This window comes from Camellia sinensis, chromosome 8, assembly GCF_055761805.1.
Source record: "Camellia sinensis isolate YWXY chromosome 8, ASM5576180v1, whole genome shotgun sequence".
Taxonomy (NCBI): Eukaryota; Viridiplantae; Streptophyta; class Magnoliopsida; order Ericales; family Theaceae; genus Camellia; species Camellia sinensis.
In genome coordinates this window covers 150,847,098-150,864,329 of record NC_138968.1, presented here as the reverse complement: position 1 = coordinate 150,864,329, position 17,232 = coordinate 150,847,098, and the positions used below count along the sequence as shown (strand labels likewise).

The 17,232-nt window shown below is 40.0% G+C and overlaps 1 pseudogene; it reads right to left on the bottom strand.

Annotated features, from left to right (window-relative positions):
- The window catches only part of LOC114263742 (xanthohumol 4-O-methyltransferase-like), a 54,876-nt pseudogene that overhangs the window by 27,402 nt on the left and 10,242 nt on the right, over positions 1 to 17,232 (bottom strand).

The window sequence follows — 17,232 nt, the reverse complement described above, 5'->3', positions numbered from 1 at the left end:
TGTCAATTGCTCCGGCACGGTAACAGCATACACGCGCCCCTGTGGCCCCTGATTAACTTGCTCTCCTCTCGGAGCATAGGCCTGATGTACTGACTGAGACGAAGCGGCTCCCTGATTAGCTCGTGAAGCCTGAGCTAAATGAACCTGCTGGTGGCTCTGAGTCTGCCTCGACCCTGATGCGCTAGATGCGCCTCCCAACTGTGGGCAAGTCTTCTTCATGTGCCCTGGCTGACCACACTGGTAACAATTAAACCCTTGTCCCCTATTCTGGGATTGAGACTGACTCTGCGATCGGTTAGGTGGTGGTGGTGGCAACATCAACTACCCTTTTCCCTTCTGTGGGCACGAAAAGGCTTTGTGACCTGGCTGGCCACACTTGAAACACGTGAAGCCACCCGATGTACTTCTTCCCGACCCCAAACTAGGCAATGGAAAAGTGGATTTAGATTGCTGTGGTTGGGGCTAGGATGAAAAGGTACCCCTGCTCTTCTTATTCTGCGTATAGTCTCTTTGAGACTCTTGGCCCCAGGACCTCTAACTTCGAAGCCTCTCCTCCTCAGTTTGCACGGAAACCTCTACGTATGGCGCCGACTCTACAAGACAGTCACAGTTTCGAATCATGTTCCCAACAATCTTAAAGAAAATTTTGGTTTTCAACTTTTTCTCGAATTCAATGCAACGGTGCTCTTCCGTTGCCACCAACTCTGGTGCAAACCTAGATAGACTAGAGAAGACTGCCTCGTACTCGGCCACGGTTATATCGAGTTGTTTGAGGTCCTTGAACTCTTGCCTCAATCTCTCCCTAGCACCGGGAGGTAAATACTTCTCTTGGAAAGCAACTACAAAGGCTTCCCATGTTGGTTCCACTCTACTCTCGGCATACTTCCACCACTAACCCGCATCCTCTTTAAGATAGTAACTCGCTAGTGTCACTCCCAACTCGCTATCATCAATGTGAAGCATCTCAAATGTCTTCACAGTTTGTTCGAGCCATTCATCCGCTTTCTTAGGCTCGAGGTCACCATGGAACTCATCTGGTTTAGCCCGCAAAAACTCCCTAGTAAGGAAACTTGCTCTTGCCTCTAAGTTGTTCTTTGGGGGGTCTTGGTTCTCCGCCCTTAACAAGTTCATAGCCCATGCTGTTTCTCTAGCTAGGGCCCCAATTGGGGTTTGACCCACTGTTGACCGCCCTGAACTCACTCCGCGAGCCCCCACTTTCGGAGAGGGCGCGAACTGTAGTTCTAGCTACTATAGTTCAGACTCCTGTCATGGTTCTAAATCTAATCTCACAAAGTGCAATGTAAGACTGATAAATCACCAAAGAGTCCAAATCTGGCAAATTGTTTTGGAAAATCGATTTTAATCAAAAAGCGCCAAACATGGACTGCTTTGCCAGATTTCAGAGTTGCCACCTAAATATTTTATTTTGGGAAATTTAGGAAACTCTGACTCGTGTCTAAGGCTACGTGTCCGTCATCACCAAAGTTGCCTCGGCTCGAGAACTTGGGTACGAGGGCGAAGGTCATGAAATGAGCACCCCTGCTCGCCCGATCAAAGATCGGCCTCTACTAACATGATATGTTGTTTTTGAAAATACATGTGTTCTTATCCCAATTATTAGCTAACATTACTACGTGATGCGCACAACACACAAGTATAGACTCAATCGCAAGAATTGGAACAAAACATCTCGTGTTTGTTTTTGAAAATGGTTTGGAAGTGCTACTCGCAAGTAGGCTAAAGCGCGGATTTGCCACCCTCAAGTGGGCTTAGAAAACAACATGATTTTGCCACTCCACAAAGTGGGCTTAAAATGCACATTTTGATGAATTCTTCCAATTCAAGCAATGAAGCCTTCATCTATAGGCATTCATGTAGTTAAACACTTAAGCAGTTAACCTCATAGCAAGGATGCTATCATGGCAGTCACTTACACACATGTAAGGATGCTAAAGTATAAACACTTACAGTGTACTCTGAACCAAAACAGAAGCTAGTTAGAAATCATGCGTGATCCTAACTATGTTAAGATGCGTAATGCAACACATGCAAAAATGCAACTAAGTAGGCTCAACTATCTAAGATGGCATGTGGATGCAACACTCGATAACATGCTGTTAAACACGTATTCAAGGAAGTGTATTGAAATACAATGCAATTTGAATGATGCGCCGAGCCCGGTGCATGCAAGTCAAATGAATGATGCAAACATGCAAAGTATAAGGTATGCTAATTGAAATATGCCCTAAACTAACCATCAAAAGCGGATAAGTAAAAGGGAGAAAGACGTGGGGTTTGGAAGACGTGCACACACGCACGCACCCTTATTACAATATTTTCCCTCTCGATGGAGGGCCCGAATAAGAAGAAAGCTAACTAGCTACGCTAATTAAGCTAACTATTACAAATCAACTAATTAACTAACTTAGTTAATTAATTATTACAAGCCGAATTGAATCAACTAACTATTCTAATTTAATTAAGTACAAACCAAATTAATTAATTAAACACTTAAGTAATTAATTACAAAATAATTAAGCTAATGAACTAGTTTAGCTAAGCAATTTAAACAAATGGCCTCGGGAAGCGAGGGGGATATGTATGCTCGGTCGGCTTCGCTCGAAAATCCACTACCATGCCTCATGTTGCCTCTATTTGCACTCTTTTGGTCTTCTGAAAATTGTGCCAACTTCCAGGTTGCTTTTGACCCATCTCAGGAACATGCTGAGGAATGATCGGCCAGAGATGGTGGCCATCGGCCAGAGTTAATGGCCATCGGCCACTTCTAATAGCCAATCGGCAGCCTTGGTGGTCGGTCAGCAGCTTTGATAGCCGGTCGGCCACTACTTCCTGCAATTTCTCCTTTTGCTGCAACAGAGCACAAACAGAGGCATGGCAGTATATTTGCAAGAAAATGTGTGTGCAACCACACTCCTTATCATGTCTCAAGCTCAAAGGAGTGTAGTGCTCGGCTCTCAAGCCACCACTCACACATCCCGATCCATGATGCCCAAAAAGTCAAGCTTGCACAATGTTGATGAATGCACAAATAACACATAGGACTCGAGAGGCCTCCACCCTATCATGCACAATCAAGGGGGACGTCGACAAAGAAATGAGGTGCATTTCATCACTTCAAGTATGGAACGCCCCTCGTTTCTCATGCCTGGATTAACATTCAATCCAAACACAATGCAATGCAACACACATGCAAACAACATGCTAGAACACTTAAGCATTAAACACTAGTGAAGGATACAACACTAGGACCATGCAACACAATGCTCAATGGACTAAACCAACTCCAAATAGACCTTATGCAAGCCAAAACAATTGCCAAAATAATCTGAAATGATAGCATGAATGGCAAGAGAATGATGCTCATCCATTGGCCCACAAACAAGGCATAAAGGTGCAACTCTTAAGTGTACCTAAAGAGTGAAAAACATGGAAGTGTGGCAACACTATATGCTCTGAAATAACATGCCAAATGATGCCAAAACATGCAAATACCTCAAGCCAAGCATGCAAGATACCTCAAAACTCAAAGCTAGTCAAGGCTATTGCACTACAAGCATGCATAACAAGCATCATACGACCAAGAAGCCTCAAAATAAAGCTAAAGCATGTTATAACATGAGTAAAAACTTGGTGAAGTGGAGCCAAAACATGTTAGAATAATGGGCCAAAACACCAAGTATGCTAGGCAAGTGAGCAAGGTTTACACTACAAGTGTAAGAAGCATGCAAGAGGTGGCTCTACCAACCAAAATCAGAGTTGCAACACGCCAAAATAACACCAAAAACATGCTGAGATAGAACCAAAATAGGCTAGCATGATGGATCAAAGTATTAAGCACATAAGGCTAAATGGCAAGATTACACTACAAGTGTAAAAAGCATGCAAGAACTGACTCAACCAAGCCAAAACAGAGTTATACCATGCTGAAATAAGGCCAAGAATAGGCTGAGAACAAGCCAACACACGCTAGAAACACATGCTCAATAATTAGGCCAACAAGGCAAGCAAACAAGACAAGAGGAGAGGGGACAACCCCCTCTCATTTTGGACCTCAAACCATATTTCTACCATGAAAAATCTACTGGATTTCAGTGGTTAAAAGGCCAAATAAAGATTGCCTCAAAGGCCTTAAAAGATGGCACCAAGCTCAAGCCGATAAGGCACACAAGAGGGTAGAACACCCTCAACACCAAAGAGGCATTAAACAACCATTTTAAGAACTTAAAAACACAGATTTTTGTAGTTGAAAGCTAAACCAAAAGAAGCATGCAAAGATGGCTAAACACTTAAGCAAAAAACAAAGCTTAAAGAGGGTAACTACTCACCCACGAAGAACAACATCAAAACCAGCAACTTCTGAGGCAAAAACCAAGCCAAAATCACTCAAATGCAACCTCCAAGAACCTCAGCTCAAGAGTGAAGGTGTTTAACTAGGTTCTTTAGTGCAAAAGTGTGAAGAAAATTCACTTTAAGGGACAAACTAGTACATATATATATATATATATAGAGAGAGAGAGAGAGAGAGAAATATATATAGAGAGAGAGAGGGATATGTTTTGCTGTAATCAAATTTTCAGCACCTCTGAAAGGGGAGAGGAGCCTCCCCTTATATAGAATCACAAGCCTCAAGCTTGTTTGACAAGCTAGAACTTGTTACAATCCCTCCATACACGTGTATAGAGGATGCTATCTGTGCCCAACAGCTGGCACAGCTGGCACCAAAATATCTGCAAAAGCAAAAAAAAAGGCCTCGGCCAAAAATCATGGCCGACCAGCCATTAAAGGGGCCGACCGGCCATCAGTGATGCCGACTGGCCACCACTGATGGCCGATGGAAAGAGGGCATGGCCGATGGGCACAGGGCCTGGCCGATGGGTTGTAGGGCTGGCCAGCAGGCCACCCCCTTCCCTCTGAAACAAAGCCACAAGTTCTTGGTCCACAACCAAGCACAAAACAGACAAGTTGAGAGGCTCCAAGGCAAGGCGCACAGTCGAGACCTTGAAGAACTCAAAACGAACACGAGCATGGATGATCATCGAGTGTTCAAACGATGACGTCCAAGTCTCGAGGACAGTCAAAAATGGGGTGTCTACAACCACTTGGTCCGCTTGTTCAGCCATATTAGCTTGGCCAGACTCTTCCTCTTGCACCGGAACCCCATGGACCGGTACCTCATGCACACCCCGGCGAGGCCTACCACGTCTCCCGCCTCTACCACCACGGTTTTGATCTATTCCTGACATCCTATAAAGGACAATAGAAATAATTTAGCACACTAACACATACGTGCCCGTAGTTTACCTCACACGTCTAATCACTACAATTCTATATATTTCACTACTATATAGACATTTCAATTTCATTCCACATAAGCACTTAGTCATGTAAACACATACGGATTATTCTTTCATGATGAAATTTGTCCCATGAAAAACCAAGAATTCTTAGTAGAACGAGTACTGATTAAGTACCCTTCTAAAAAGACCTCCAGGAATTTAACAGGCGTAAACAACATCCCAAAAGTCCAACCCCATACCTACATAGCCACATAAGCATGTTATCACATAATCACAAAATGCATAACACCTTCCTATCATGCAATCTACCATGCAACATGAACCCATCATGGTTAAACAACCACTTCCCACGAGCTCCAAGTATTCAAACCCGGTAGCTCTGATACCAAGTTGTAACGCCCCCATTTTCATGCCCAAATGGTTATACAATAATCATGGCTCTTTAAAGTAAAACGGATAATAAATCCTCATACTTGCATTACATAATGTAAATAGTCTCCATGCGATAATACAATTAGGCCACAATAATTAATTAAACAACAAATACCCCCAAGGGTTTACAAGTTTTCGAGGCTTGAGCCTGGTTACACAGAATGGTTATTCAAACCCACACATATAAAGCCCTTGGCTTGCAATCAGAGTCACAGCAAATGAGCACATTATGCTCTCGGCACACACTTCCACGCTTTCAGTTAGGCAGAATCACCACATCTTTTCCTGCACAAAAATCTCGTAGGGTGAGCATAAAGCTCAGTGGAGAATTCTTAACAAAGTATATACATTTTACACAAGTCTCAAGAGATGGAATGCTTATGCCATGCCATGCCTTTTTGGGAAGTAAATCACACCTTCATCTTTTGAAAACCAACATACTCAATGATGTCGTTCCATTGCAACTGCTTAACATTTATAAAATTTTATTCGAGGGGCGGTAAATACAACTCTGGTAATCCCTAGGTCAATGTCTGCAAATAGACTATACAAGTACTACCAATCTGTCATTTTTACCAGTATCAACTGGAGGGCTCGACACCCATAATCTGTCATTTTTACCAGTATCAACTGGAGCGCTCGACATCCATAATCTGTCATTTTTACCAGTATTAACTGGAAGGCTCGACACCTATTCTCTACACTACCTTTCAAGACTTACCACTGTATTTACCCCAAAGCCATTTCATGAAAACTTATTTCTCAACATTCTTTTCTCAATGCAAGTTTTCAAATCAATTTTCAAAGTTCAAAGTAATCAAATGATTTGATATGCTAATGCAACAATAATCAATACAATGCAACAATTCTTCCATTTCCAGTTCTTTCACACAATACTACTATTGTGATCAAAATTCCCATTTCTCTTTTCAATGCAATTTCACAAGATGAATAAATACTTTTATTTCAATTCATCCAAGGGATAACATAATTTCCACATTTCAAACATTCCCAACAACTTAGTCATTTCAAGACTACATCAACACCTTTAAACAACAATTTCCAAAACTTCAACAATTATCTTGTTCAATGGAAAATCATCATTTATATGTAATAAATAAACAATTTTCAAACATCATTTATTTTAGCACCCAAAATAAATATAACTACATATTCCAAAGATCTTCAACATCTTTCTCAAAAATCCCAAATTTCTAGGTTTTCTCACCAAAACCATTCATCTTCAAATATTTGAGAAGATCTCACCAAAAAATCTTTCTTTTATCAACATAGTTCAAAAAAACCCCCAATTTCTATCTCAAGGGATCAAATAGTAAACCTATTTTCAAAATCATTCTTTTTCTTGAATCAACAATTAATTTTCAAAACTAAACAAAGGATGATTTTGAAAATCATCTTGATCTTGCAAAAACATATATATAACTCAAAGAAAAAATCCCTGCCTCAAGTTTAAAGAAGAAAAGAGTTGAAACCCCCCAAATCAATGACGATGAAAGTCGATCTCCACCGCACACAACGAAGCCCTCGAGAAGTTACACAACTTTGATGAATGGACTATGGGCAAAATCCCAATGGATTTAGAGAAATCAAAGAGAGAAGATGGTTTCTAGAGAGAGAGGCTCTAGATCTGGATCTTGGAGACTTTTAGAGAGAGAGAGAGGATTGCGAAAAGTGATCTGAAATGTCACTTTCGCGAGCTGATAAAGCGCAGTCCGCTCGAGCAGAGAGTTTGAGGCTCGAGCGTCATACATATAAATTTCACCCGCTCGAGCGCAATAAAGTCTGCTCGAGTGCCAAGACACAACAGCAAGGCACTACCCACTCGAGCGCAATGAGACCCGCTTGAGCGTAGAATACACTCGTCCAGTATTTTACAGACTACAGACAGTCACTCGAGCGCCATAGGGGCCGCTCGAGCTCAGACCCGCTCGAGCATAATAAATGCCGCTCGAGCGTGAAAAACACTTTTGCAACATTTCTTTTAGATGCACAAAGTACTGAGTGATTGCAAACCCTGCTCGAGCGCAAGAAGGCCCGTTCAAGCGGAAGAGTCAAATTCTGGGCAACAAGGGCTTGGAAAAACAAGCAACCAACCTGTTCCAAACACACAACTACAACCCAATAACCAACATTAAGGGGAAGACAAAGGAAGCAAGACATGAACCACCATCGAAACCATACAAACTCGAGTCCGGAACACCACAAGAGACGGGTCAAAACCAGGGTCGCCATACAATACATTCCATGCCATCATTGAAGACCTTGTTGAGCTCTGGATCAACCAATGTAAAGTCCCACAACTCACTCCCATGGGCCATGTGGAATGCATTACCACCCTCTTGTATAGATCTGGAGAGGAATTTATATAGTGCAGTTAGCAATGGATGGTATTGCAATAAGGAAAGCAAAGGGGCCAGGCTTAGTTATTGTGGGTCGCATAAAAGTCATTTAGAGCAGTGGTTGAGGCTGTAGAGAGTATCTTCTTCTGAATCCGAATCTGATTGGGGATTTGTGGCGTCCTATGAAGGACAAATACTTCAAATAGGAAGACGTATCCGTATCGTATCTGTATCGGATACCGATACTCTTTGGATACTTACGGATACGTATCAGATACTTATTAAAGTATCGGATACTTCTTAATTAATTTTTCCTTAATTTTAAAGTATCAGATACTTAGTTCTGAAGTATCGGATGCTCCAAGTCACATATTATCGGATACTTCTTAATTAATTTTAACGTATCAAGTGTTCCAAGTCTCATATTACTCCTTTTACGAAATTAGAATTGTATGATTTCTTGCAAAACATCATAATATAATATAATTGCGAGGATAAATAGAATATTTTTACAATACTTTGCTTAGTTTTTTTTTATAAAAATAACATAAAAAGCTAAAGTAATAGAATTCATCAAATTGACATATCTTCATCGTATCATGCATGTCCCCTATAACTACGTAGAAATAAGGATTAATAAGATAATATAACAATAGTAAAATTAAATATCAATAAATAAATAAGCAAATAAACTTGCATAAAATATTTTTGACTAGTGCAAAAGGAAAAAGCATTGGGTCAAGTTGTGGATTGCTTTGATATTATAATATCAACATATTAGACTTGATATTAAAATGAAATATTTGCAAGACATATTGAAAATTTAAAAACTAAACTAGCTACTGCCTTAAATTAATACATAATTATTAAAGATTAGTATTTTGCATCATAAAGTTACTGTGGTTTCTCAACATCCTTGAGCTTATGTGTAACTCACTACTAATAATTTATTTATTTTTTATTTTTTACAAACGTATCTTAGCCGTACCCGTATCCTACTTTTTTAGGTTTAGTTGTATCGCCGTATCCGTACCGTATCGTATCCATACCTCGTATCCGTATCCGTGCTTTCTAGGTGGCGTCGAAAAGTTTTTTGTGGACTAAGAATCTCATGAGGCGGGAGAGGTGAGCGATGTCTAGAGATTGTGAGAAGGCAACGTCGTTGGCGATTTGGCATAAGGTGATGGGGAACTTACAATAGCAAAGTTCATGGACAAAATGTTTAAAAGCATATTCCATCTATAATTTGATTAAGGGCCCGGTTTCATTTATTTATTTTTAAGATTTAGATAAAGCAATCCCTTTTATGTTTTTCTTTGGGGTTTAGATTAAGTTCCTAATTTATTATAATAAAACTCATCGTTTTGCGTCTTGAATTAAATCTCTAATTTATTGAAACAAGAAGTTGAACCATATACGTTTTGTATTTTTGTTTAGAGATAATTGTTGAAAAGTCCAACTAAAGGAGGGTATAAGATTAGATCTAGTGAATATTTTTTTGTTTGTGAAAGGCCCACCCTTTTCGAAATAGTTTGTTGAGATGTCCTTTTTATTGTTTTCAAGTACATTTTATTTTAATTTTACCCATTAATTTATCTGTTAACTTTTTCTATCAGTTGATTTTTGTTAACTATCTATTCAAGTTCTTTTCCTATCTATTCAAAACTAATCCTAATCTGTTCAATTTTTTTTCCTATTTGTTCAATTTTTTTTACCCTATCTGTTTAATTTTTTAATCTTTTCGATTCAAATTTCCTTTATCTGTTTAAATATTTTTTCAAATAAATACAAAATTTTCATATCTATTGAAATTCTCACTTTTAACTTATATGTTCAAATTCCCATTTTTAACTTATCTTTTCAATCTCATTTTGAACAAATCATATTTTCTATTCAATTTTTTCACTTATTCATTCAAATATTTTTATCTATTCAAATCTTGAACATGTTCAAATCCTGTTATCTATTTATCTGCGATTTTTTTACAGATCTGTTTATCTGACATTTTTTTTATAAAAATTTTGTTGTAATATGCTTCTTCATCATCATCATCAACAACAACAACAAAAATAAATAAGTAAATAAATCTAAGACTTGAAAAAAAAGAAAGAAAAGGGGGGGGGAGAGAGAGAGAGAGAGAGAGAGAGAGCTCTCTGTTGAAATTTACTAAACATATTTTCCTTATCTATTGAATTCTTGTTCAATTCGGGTACTCTGTCTTTAATCCAATGCAACCATCTCTTAAAAATTTAAATAAAAAACAATCGAACCAGAACGAATACACAAGCAATCACAACAACAAATATATATATATATATATATATATATATCTAAGAATTGAAAATATGACTTTCTCACCAAAATTCAATTTGCTGAAATCATATATGTATATATATATATTATGATTTTTTTGAGCAAACTAGAAACATATAAGAGAGAGAGAGAGAGAGAGAGAGAGAGGGAGATGCTAATTTGGAAAATGAACTTCACCGGTGCTGCAAAACCCTAACCCTTGAGAGAAAGATGAGGAGCAAGAAAGAGAGAGTGGGGAGTGCGAAACTTCAACTTGAACTTAAACTTTGTCGTCGTCTTCTCGTTGTTGAATAGCTTAACCCGTTGGTGAACAACACCGCCCACTCACCATCTTTGATCGAATGAGAAAGAGTGCTAAGGAGGGAAGGAGGAAGGGAGGGAGAGAGAGAGAGAGAGAGAGCGAGAGAAAGAGATCTAAGAAGGGAACAAAACCTCAAATCTCTTCATAGTCGATAGTTGAACAGATCTGATACACCAGCAATTTGATGATGAGAAAGAGAGAAAAGAGAACAGAGAGAGAGAGAGAGTAAGAGAGAGAGAAAGAAGACGGGCGAGGTTGATCTCCCCAAACGCTAATACTTGAGCGACGGAGCTCTTCTATCTACACCGCTGTAATAGGAAGAGCGCGAGACAGAAAATGATGTGTGTAAGAGAGCAAAGAGGTAGTGATGTGAGGTTAGGGTTTGGTTTTGGGTATTTCAGTCATTTCTCATAGCCTTGGTGTTGTGGACATGATGAATTAGCGTCGGACCTTTGGGCAAAGAAAATACTAGATTGGATTTTCACCCGAGTGTCGTTTTATTTATTATGTAATTTTTTGTACATGTTATGTACTTTTGTGGCAAATATTATATAGTTAATTACCTAAACGTTTTTGTGGCAAATGTTATTTACTTTTTGTACATGTTATATATTATACATGTTATGTCCTTTTATTTAAACATTTTTGCCTTTCTACTTATTGGTTTGATTCAACTATCCAATAAAACCGAGAACATTATCAGTTTTTTTTCCAATTTTAAAACTAAGAACATGGCTTCTACTCCGTTTTCCATTCTCTCTCTCTCTCTCTCCCCTCTATGTGTGTGTGTGTGTCTGTGTGTGTGTAGAGTTCATTGATATCTGTTTCTTTATTGTTGCTATTGTCGAATGCTTGTCTTCCTTTTAAAGCCATCAAGAACATTTTCCTTTTTTTAGAACACATACATAGTAAAATAATTTATTATTCTTTTTTAAATATACAAAATCTTATCATACTGTCCCAGTTGATATATGTCTTTTGATGAGCATAGGTAAGCCCATGGCCCAAGAAGGCCCAACCCACCTTTGTCCTAAGCTCCCTGGATAGTCGCATGGTTAAAGCCAAATAGCAATGAGAAGTCGATGCCAGCCCAGGTCCTGTAGCATTTAGACATCTGTCAGATAGGGAGTCAGCCACGTGGCGAACAATGATCCTACAGAGTTATTGAACCCACACATCAGGCATTAAATGAGGCTGTCATGCATTAAATGTAACAAGACATCTCACACTGGAGCAAGAAAACACTGCCATGACCGATGGCAACTAGACTATAGACTTTCGGCCAACGAGACAGCTCGAATGGACTAGGAAATGATGAGTGAGGGGTATTGTAGACACCCCATTTTTGACCTCCCTTATGACTTGGCCGTCACCGCTTGCGCACCCAATAATGAATTTGTATATGCTTGTCAAGTGCTTGAAGTCCTCAGCAGCATGCCACAGTTTTGAGCCTTCCATTCCTATACACCTTTTGCCTTGTTTTGGACCAAAGCCACAGTTTTTCAAGCCTAAAAATCCTAGGACCTGCAGGCCCACTAGTGTGGGTTACCGACCACCAATGTGCGCTACCGGCCACTTGTGTGTTTTTGTGAATTGTAGACACCCCATTTTTTATCGTCCTCAAGACTTAGACGTCATCGTTTGAACATTCGATGATCATCCATGCTCATGTTCGTTTTGAGTTTCTGAAGGTCTCAGCTGCGTGCCTTGCTTTGGAGCCTCTCAACTTGTCTGTTTTGTGCTTGGTTGTGGACCAAGAGCTTGTAGTTTTGTTTATGAGGGAAGGGGGTGGCTTATTGGCCAGCCCTACAACCCATTGGCCAGGCCTCATGCCTATCGACTTTTGTCTTTTTCCATCGGCCATCTGTGGTGGCTGGTTGGCACCCTTTTTAGCCAGTCGGCCATGTTTGTTGGCCGAGGCCTTTTTATTTGCTTTTGCAGATATTTTTGTGCCAGCTGTGACAGCTAGTAAGCACAGATTTCATCCTCCATACACGTGTATGGAGGGATTGAACCAAGCCTTTAGCTTGTCCAACAAGCTTAGGACTTGAATTTCTATAAGAAATAAGGCCCCTCTCCCTTTCCAGAGGTTCTAAAAATTGGGGATACAAAACATATATCTCTCTACATATATTTCCCCCCCCCTCTCTCTCTCTATATATATATTGCTTAAAAGTGTGTTTTGTCTTCACTTTTGCACCACAACACCTAGTAAAGCACCATTGCTTGGTTGCTGAGGTACTAGAGGACCTTGTTTGGACTCTCAAAGTTTGTTTTCTTTGGCTCAGAAGTGCTGGTTTGCTGTGGTTCTTCAAGGGTGAGTTGTTACCCCTTTTAAGCCTTGTTTTGCTTAAGTGTTTGGCCCCTTTTGCATACTGTTTTAGGCCTTGCTTTCAACTAAAAAAGGTTTTGATTTTAAGTGCTTAACGTGTTTGTTTAAGACTTCCTTGGTGTTGTGGGTGGTCTACCCCTTCTTGTGCCTTGTTTGGCTTTGTTTTGTACCATCCTTTTAAGCCATTGGGACCACCTCTTTTTGACCTTCTCACCACTAAAACTTAGAGAAATTTCAGTGGTGGAAAGTGTGTTTTGAGGTCGCAATTAGGAAGGGGTCATCCCTTCTCCTTGGGTCTTGGTTGCTTATCTTATCAGTCTCATGTTTGAGCATGTTTATCTAGCATATCTGGGCTCTATCTCAGCCTATTTTTGACCTTATTTCTGTATGACATGCCTCTATTTTGGCTTAGTTTAGGTCACCCTTGCATGCTATATACACTTGTAGTGTAATCCTTGTAAACTAGCCTTACATGCTTGTGTTGATAGCTCATCTTTCTAGCATATTTTGGTCCTATCTCAGCAAGTTTTTGGCCACGTTTTAGCATGCACTAGGTCTAATTTAAGTGTTTTGGGTCATGCATGCCTTGCTTTGTATAGCCATGGTGCATTCTTGTTCACTAGCTTTGAGTTTTCAAGTCACTAGCATGCATTGCTTGGGCTATTTGCATGATTTAGCATCATTTGGTATGTGATTTCAGTGTGTGTAGTGTGGTCACACACTCACATCTTTCACTCATTCAGTGCTTTGGAGGGTTGGTTCTTTATGCCTTAAGTATGAGCCATTGTGCATGTCATCTTGCCTAAGCTTTTGGGTTGCCATATCAATGTGTTTTGGGTGTTATTTTTTCATGATATAACTCTGATTTTTGTTGGTGAAGCCATCTCATGCTTGGTTTTGGTAGGTATAGTGTAATCCTCCTTATTGGCCTTGCATATTCTATGCTTCATGCCCTTCATGCTAGCTTGTTTTGGCTTTGCTCCATGCATGTTCTAGCATCATTTTGACCTGCCTTGGGACTGTTTTGAGTCACCTTGGCCCTTTAGGGCTTGTTTGATATGGCCATGGTATAAGTCCCTTTGCTAGCCTTAAGCTTTGAGCCTCTTAGCATGTTATAGTTGTGTTATGTGCATGATTTGGCATCATTCCTTACATGATTTCAGAGCTTATTTCATTGCCGCACTCTCACATTTTCCACTCCTTCAATGTGTTTGAGAGTTGTTGTCTTCATGCCTTGTTTATGAACCGATATGTATGCATGCTTGTATTTATTCTTGGACTTCATTTTCAGCATGTTTTGGCCATTGTCTTGGCATGCATGAAGCTTGTTTGAGATTGGTTTAGTCCATCGAGTGTTGCATTACATAGCCCTTGCCATGATCATGCTATTCGCATGTTGTTGCATTGCATTATGATAGCACGTTGTGCGTTGCATTGTGTTAGGGTTGGACGTCAATCCAAAAACGAGGAATGTCGCACGTTTCATACTCAAAGTGATGAAACGTGCCTCATTTCTTAGTCATTGACACCTTTGATCATGTATGATAAGGTGGAGGTTCATCGAGTCTTATGTGGTATTTGTGTGCATTCATTGACATTGATTTGTGCAACTCGGCCTCTTTGGCCATCACGCATTGAGATGCGTGATTGATGGCTCAAGAGCCGAGCACTACACTCCTTTGAGCTTTAGACATGATAAGGAGTGTGGTTGCACGCACATTTTCTTGTAAATGCACTTCCATGCCTCTGTTAGTGCTCTGTTGTAGCAAAAGGAGAATCTATAGGAAGCAGTGGCCGACCGGCCATCAGAGCTGCCGATCGACCACTTAGTCTGCCGATCGACTATCAAAGTTGGCCGATAGCCACAAACTCTGGCCGATGGCCATTCCTCTTGGCCGATTATCCCTCAACGTGTTCATAAGGTGGCTCAGAAGTACCTTGGAAGTTGGCACAATTTTCAGAAGTCCAAAAGAGTGCAAAGAAAGGCAACATGAGTCACGGTAGTGGATTTCCGAGCGGAGCCGACCGAGCATGCATACACCCTTCCCCGCGAGGCCATTTTTACCGCTTTACTAGCTAGTTGTAGTTGATTACTTGTCTTGTAATTAATTAGTTTAATCTGTGTTGTAACATTCTAATTAGCTTAGTATAGCTAGTTTCAATTCGGTTTGTAATTAATTAGCTTATCATAGCTAGTTAGTTGATTCATTCGGACCCTTCGTTGAGGGGGTGAACTGTTGTAATAAGTGTGCATGTGTGTGATGCATGTCTTCTAACCCCCACTTTTTTCTCCCTTTTATTTACCCGCTTTTAGTGGTTAGTCTTAGGGCATGTTTCAATTAGCATACTTATGCTTTGCATGTTTGCATTCATTTATCTGTCTTGTATGCACCGGGCTCGGCGCATCATTCAAACTGCATTGTATTTCAATTCCTATTTGAATACATGTATCAAGTGTAGCATTCATACGCCATCTTAGATAGCCGAGCCCCTTTTAGTTGCATTTTTACATGCGTCGCGTTAGGCATCTTGTATAGTTAGGATCATGCATGATTTCTAATTAGCTTTTGTTTTGGCTCGGAGTACTAGGTAAGCTTTTATGCTTTAGCATCCTTGCATGTGTGTAAGTGATTGCCATGATTAGCATGCTTGCCATCAGGCTAACTGCTTAAATGTTTAATTGCATGAATGCCTGTGGATGAAGGCTTCATTGCTTGAATTGGAACAATTCATCAAAATGTGCGTCTTAAGCCCACTTTGTGGAGTGGCAAAATCATGTTTTAAGCCCACTTGAGGGTGGCAAATCCGCGTCTTAGCCTACTTGCGAGCAGCACCTTCAGACCATTTTCGAAAACAAACATGAGATGTTTTGTTCCAAATCGAGCGATGTAGTCTATACTTGTATGTTGTGCGCATCACATAGTAAGGTTAGCTAATAAACCAGAATAAGAACGCATGTGTTTTCAAAAACGACATATCATGTTAGTAGAGGACGATCTTTGATCGAGCGAGTGAGGGTGCTCATTTCAGGACCTTCCTCTTTCGTACCCAAGTTCCTGAGCTAAGGCAACTTTGGTGATGACAGACACGTGGCCTTAGGCATGAGTCAGGGTTTCCTAAATTTTCCCCCAAAAAAAATATTTAAGTGGCGACTCTGAAATCTGGCAAAGCAGTCCATGTTTGGCGCTTTTTGATTCAAAATTGATTTTTCAAAACCAATTGCCGGATTTGGACTCTTTGGTGATTTATCAGTCTTACATTGCACTTTGTGAGATTAGATTCAGAACCGTGACATGAGTCCGAACTGTAGTAGCTAGAACTTACAATTCGCGCCCTCGCGCGCGGAGTGAAGTTTCGGGCGGTCCACAAAAATATTAATGCTAGTTGTGCCAACTGTTTCCACAGGTGCATGCATCTGCCCACACGTGTATGTATGGATATTTCTGAGGGAGTTTCATGTTTTTCTATAAATAGAAGACCTCCCCTTCCATTTTTTAGGATTGGAAATTTTGGAGCAAAAATATTTCTCTCTCGACAATTCTCTCTCTCTCTCTTTCAAATTCTTAAGCCTTTGCCTATACACTCTAAACCAAACCTTGTGGTATTTGAGCTGAGGTATTTTTTACCTTACTTTGAGCTCTTGAGGGTGTGTAAGTGTTGGTTTGTCACTTGGAAAGGGTTCTCCTCTTCAAGAGGTATAAGTCTTGGCTTATTTTTATTCACCCAAAAAAAGTCTTGGCTTATTTCTTTGATTTATTTGCTATTTTTCCTACTATTTTGGGGCTTTTATACTCTGTGTTTTTGGGCCGAAACTTGTGGTTTAAGGCCATTAAGGGTGGAGGGGTGGATCACCCTTCTTTGCACCTCACTTCTTAAGCCCTTTACCCTTGTGTTTCTCACATTTTTGTCAACTTTTTTTGAGCTTTTTAATACTGAATCTTAAAGGTTTTTCAAAGGCTAAAACCATGTTTTGAAGTCTCAAAAATTAAGGGGGGAGCCTCCCCTCCTTGTGCTTATTTACTAGCTTTTGCTCCATGTTGTAGCTTACTCTTTTAGCTCTTTTGCCTTCAATTCCAGCACTATTTTTAGGTGTTTTATAACTTTTTTAGTGTGCTTGTTCCATTTATTCCTTGTATTGCATGCTTGTAGTGTAATGGTCCTCATAGGTTTGGAGGT